Source organism: Numenius arquata, chromosome 11 (genome assembly GCF_964106895.1).
Source record: "Numenius arquata chromosome 11, bNumArq3.hap1.1, whole genome shotgun sequence".
Lineage (NCBI taxonomy): Eukaryota > Metazoa > Chordata > Aves > Charadriiformes > Scolopacidae > Numenius > Numenius arquata.
The window spans coordinates 22,181,148-22,187,147 of NC_133586.1; positions in this window are offsets into that span (position 1 = coordinate 22,181,148).

Genomic DNA, 6,000 nt, shown 5'->3' on the forward strand with positions numbered 1-6,000 from the left:
ATTGCATTGCCAGGTGGGTGTTGCGGCAATAGTAGTGGCAGTTCTTAGAAAGGAAGAAAAATCAGTCCATTTCTGGTTTATAATACTGGTTTTATAAAGGACACGCACAGCCCTTGGCTACGATCCTATTAAAAGTGCAGCACAACAAAATCTGTGAATGGCTAACTATTTTTCCCAGCTTAGAAGGAAAGCTTTAATAGTCAAATAGATCACTATAAACAAAACCAGAATCCTGATCTTCTGAGGACCAGAAACCTCCTACAGGACATGAACTTGGATAAATATGATCTAGTTCAGTACACTTGGGAAGTGTCAAAGTGGCTTCTGTAAAGGGGAGTCCTAATAGTTTACAGATCTCCTGGACATCTTTGAGGAGTCATCAATAAATGGAGTAAGGGTGAGCTGATTTATACCATCCATTTGAATTTTCAAAAGGCTTTGGCAAACAAGTTTTTGCAGAAACTAAGCAGCCAAAGAGGAGAAGGGAAGGTCCTAGGATGTGTGAGTAGTTGGGTAGACAACAGAAACAGATGGTAAATGATCAAGCTTCACAGTAGAAGAACAGTGCCAGCGGGGTTCCTTGGGGATTGGTGCTGGGATGCAGGCAGTTCAGCATATTCATAAATGAGCAGAAAAGGGTGTGAGCATTCTAGCCACTGTTACTGGTCATTTGCTTTTCCAGTTTTCCAGATTTTAATGTAGAAAGGAACATCATTAACATTTACTCTAGCCTCCTGTGTGACATGAACCAGGACTAACCCAAATTAATTGCAGATTCCAATCTAATGTCTGAGATTGAACTTAAGCAAATCTTTTATAAAAAATACCTGATCTTGTTTTTAAAATTTCCCGTGACAGAGAATCTACAAAAAACTTCATCGTGTTAATCTATAGGTTAGTTGCCCTCAACATTAAAAATTATTAACTTAATTCTGGCCTGAATGTGTGTAGCTTCCAGGCAGCATCGCTTTTGCAACTGTGTCTGCTGGTATGAGGATTCCTCTGTGTTCAGGTCTCCACCTCTCCGTGTGGGTACTTACAGATTATTATCAAATAATTACTTATACTTCCTTTCGCTTAGCTAAAAAAGATTAAGCTCCCAGGATCTTTTCTGTTAAAGTATGTCTTCCAGTTCTTTCCACTGAGCGGGATGTTCAGCTTAGATTGGTGCTAACATATACCACAAGCAGCAAAGCCAGTCCTGAGTAGAGTTTAACCACCTCTTGAGCGTCTTCTGCACCAGGGAGGCCTTCCAGGAACAGGGGAAGGGCAGAATCACCAAAGCAGCTCTGATACCACCCTCTTGCAGAGCAGGGAGTAGGTGCATGGTTGAGGGGTACATGTTATAGCCAGCTTAGACTAATAGAGATCTGCCTCTTGTGAAAAGCAAGCTAGCGAAGTCTTCAGACTACTTAAAGTCACAGGAAGATGTTTTAACAAATTCCGTGTCAGTGGGAAGATCATGTCATTTAGAATCTCACATTCTGTAGGTCTCACAGCAAGACTCAATATTCTCTATTTATTCCACTCCAGTCTTCCCCCTGCTAGAAAAAGTTAAGTAGTACTGAAGAGTGTGGGTGGCAAACACCTGATCTGAACCTCTTCCCCTGCTGAGAAGTTTAAATTTAAAAAAGCAACAACAAAATCGTGAGCTTTTCCCCCCATTACTCATGAACTGGGTATTTTTATCACCACGCGTTTCTAAATAAATCCTGTCACCTAATCCTGTTAAGTGAAACCTGCAAATCTAAGGAAGTGGAAGTCTGTTGCTTCACTCCACTGCAACGGGGATTTGTGGAGGGTTTTGCAGAACGGTGAAAAACCAAAACAGAATTAACAAGCCCAGAAGTGGCTAATAACATATACAATTTTTCTTCAAGCAGACTTTGAACAGCAGCCTGTCGAGCATCCACCGTGACATGAAGTTGCTCAGAAGGGGGAAACTGGTATTTGTTGTTGTTGTTGTTGTTGTTGTTCCTTAACCTTAAGTGCTTCCTCTGGGGTACAGTATGTACTGAGATCTCACCAGCTTCAGAGCAGAGTGCTGTTTAGTCTGACATCCCTCCATGAGAGTAGGAGGAGAGAATGATTGCAGTGTCTAGGTCTGCTTTGCTAAGCTACTTTATATATATTGTATGTATATCTATACAGTTTTTTTCCAGCAGTAGCAAACAGAAGCAGCAAGCAGAAATAAATACATTTTTCGAGTAACTTTTTGTTAGAACTATAGGAACATGTATAACCAGGGAAGCTAAACAGACAGATGTCCTGTGTCACCTCAGGCAAGGCTTTTATGCCAGACCCAGCAAAGGATACAGGTGCTCAAAGGTGTTGTGTATTGCAACCTGTAACTCCTGGGGGCCCCACCAAGCCCAGAGTGGGACACTGAACCTTTCTGTCCTAGTGGCTCTCCGGGGACTACAGGCCAGCCTGCCTGCTGAACAGGAAGCAACCTAGCCATGAAGGAAATGCTGACAAAATCAACTAGCCACAATTTGCTTCTCCCCACATCAGCCATGTGCGGGGCTGCATTTACCTTCACATCATCTAGAACCCTCTCATGAAGATTTAATCTTTTTTTTTTTAAAAAAACACAACAGAACAGTTCATACTCTTTCCTCCTAAATTGCAGCTGATGAAGCAAATGCCACTTTCCTGTTCCCCGAGTGTCCCACAGGAAGCATCTTTGTGAAGTTGCTCCATTGAACAGAAGATTTAAGATTCCATCAGTTGGTAGGAGAGCGCAGGAGGGAATATGATTGTGTCAGCTAATGGTTTAGAGGGAAACCAGGAAGGCATGACTTCTGCTCCTGCTCCCGGGAAGCTTTCTACAAAACACATGGGAAAGGGCATTGTCTAAAAAGAAGACAGAGTCCAGGAAGCAGCATCTCAAACTGCTGTGTATTGTCATCCCTTTGCATTACACAGCACAGAGCAGTAACATTAGATGCAGCGTGAAGTTTTCTCATTGATTTCACTGCAAAACACTTCAGCGTTCAGAAAAGAGCCAGGTGAGCAGGATCCCTCCCCCTCGCAAACACACACACGTGCAAACACAAGACTACCATCCACTGAGACAAATTTAATACAATGATGAACTGATACTATCAAGGCGATGGCCTCAAGTGTCTGTAGAGCTTTGTTTAAACTCTTACACAAAGGTCAGCAGAGTGTTGAAAACAAATGAAAGCGCAGGCTGTGAAAATTAATCAATGGGGAGTCCCTGGGTGGACTTCTAGAACTGCCGCAGCGTGAGGCAGACTGGGCACTCCCACCCTGTGCCCAGCCGAACACCACCTTGCAGTTCAGCTCCAGCAGCATCTCAGCATCTGACATTGTGTAATTGGGGCCAGCTTGTGTGGCGCTGCGGAAGATAAAAAGTTCGTTAGTCTGTAGCCTGTGCGCCTGAGAATTAGGGAGATGCCTGCATGACAGATACTAATTAGTAGAAGGGCACACGGTCTGAATAGATGTGGCTGGCAAGGGCCATCCAGGGAAGGAGAGGCAAAGGTAAGAAAATACTGATTGAACCTTCTGCCTCCACCCTTCTGGGTTTACTGGGTATTTAATCTTTGTCAAGTGTACAGCACTTGCATATCCCTGTTATTAGGAAGTCCAAACATCATTTTATTATTAGTCATTTGGGTTATACATTGGTTCCTAAAATACAGGAGAAGTGCATTTTCTCTTTTTTCTCTTCTACATATACAACTTTCTTGTTCCCAAACCCAGCAGGTTTTGCTTTAACTTTCAAAATAAGGAAGTTCACTTTTTGCTAAAGATCAGGTTTTCAGAATGTCAGCTTAATTGGTTGAGAACAAGAATGACCATAAAGAAGCTCATAATGGAAGCTCATACCCTCCTTAACAGTAGCATTGCAGCACGACTTTATCATAGAGAAAGGCGGATGCAACGGAGACGGTTCTCTCCCTGCCCTCTTTCCATGTCCTTAGTTTCTTTTCTGCTGGTTTGGATGCATCCTTCTTTGTCTTTTCTCCCTGCTCTAGCTCCTCTCAACAAAGCCTTCTCTAAAACTAAACACACAAAAAGGAAACGCTCAGCACTGAACTGGCATTTCAAGACCATGAGATTGTTTACTCTCCTGCTATATTCTGTTCCTCTTCTTTTTAGACTGGGACTGGACTACCTTCCTCTGCTGGGGCTTTGGTAGCAACAGAATTATCTAGATGCTTCAGTAGCACTTATAATTAAACAAAAGTAAGAAATGATGGAGGCCCAAATTGGACCTAAAGTGCTTGTTTGATCTAAAATTGAGGTAAGAGCTTGATGAGCAGAAACACCAATGTGCATGTGTAGACGTAGGCATGCACAAACTCGGGAAATAATCTCCAGGTTTAGGATAACCACAGGATCCTTCTGGTGTTGAGTGGGTTACATGCAGCATCACTGAAGGGCTGGTTTCTAAAAGCAAAGTCCAGAGAGAGAAGGCCTTTATTTGAATCTCACGGAATTATTTGTAGCCTTATCAACTGATGCCTCTTCCCCTTCCCCTGCTGGCTCACTGAGGCACCCAGCATTGCTGGCACTTGCAGACACTGCTGCTGAGCAACAGAGGTGGTAGTGGCACAAATCACACCTTTCTCTTGCAAGATAATGGGAATGTCTTGAAGACTCAGACTGGCCTAACCTGGTTGCTTGTTTGTAGAGGAATGAAATGCAGACAGAAATACTCTCTCTCCCTTGCCTTTGGTCTTGGTTTTATTGGCAGTGAAATTCTACTGCATTGAAGTTGCTGAGTGGGAGGGATAACTACCTGAAACATCCCTCTGTGGGCAGCAGCACGACCAGGGGTATCCGTAAGGGGTAACGATAAACTGGGATCCTCTGCTGGAAGTTCTTCTACTGCCGTATTCTTTAGAGATACTGACTAAGCTTGTTTTTGCAATTTTGCTAGCTTCAGGAGTTGAGAAATCATGAATAAGCATGAAAATGGCTGTTTGTTCTCCAAAATCATGAAGTTACTTTTAGCTGCTTACCTGAGGAAATGAAGCTTATACAGTCATGCTTTGTATCCATCAGTGTGTCAGGTCCCTCCTACTAATATTTCAATCTGTTTGACGGTTTTTAAAAAAAATTGACAGAGGGATTTTGTCTCGAAGATGGCATCTTCCTACGTGTTTGTGAAAGTAGGTAGCTGGAGTAAAGAGAAAATTCCTGTTGAGTCAGAGAGTCATAGAATTAAAGGATAATTTAGGTTGGAAGGGACCTCTGAGGGTCTTTTCCTCAAAGCTGCTGCAGCCTACAGCACTGGCATCAATAAATGACTACACATCAAGGAATCCATATATGACAGTACAATTATAAATTATAGAGGAAAAGTTTGTATTGAATCCTGCATATTAGACATGGGAGACTCCAGTCACAAGGCATAATTCTATGGGATGTTTCTCTCATAGCCATTTTGCTCACAGAGCATTTTGTTTCTAATTAGTCTCTTGTTTCAAATTTTTAAATCTTCTGTCTGTCTTCAGCAGTTTGCTGCAGGGAGGTATTGTTAAGATACATCCATTAGAATTATGAGTTCTTAAGTCAGAGCTGTACAAATGTCTGAGAGGTGGTATGGCTGTGAAACTTAGCTTTGCGGTTGCGTCAACCACATGATGTTGAGCTCATCGCATTCACTTTCTGAGGAGGAGAAAGGGTTAAAGTCAGCCCTGACATAATTCAGATCACTGAGAGCAGAGCCTGGACTTGGAAAAGTTGGGGGCTGCCATTACTGTCATTGGAGACAATAGCACATTTCCCATCAAATCCAGCGCTGCATGATAATATAAAATAGTGCAGTTCATGTAGACAGAAGACACATCGGCGGGGACAGACTTGTGAAGAGGGATCCATTATTCTTTGTGAAGCTACAGCTCATTAAATGCTGGTGAAAGGCGCTATTTTGAGAAAGAGTCATTTGATAGTCACTGAACTGATCCAGTTTGAGCAAACCTCCTCGTGCTGGCTCATAATTCCAGATGAGGGTAGAAAAAT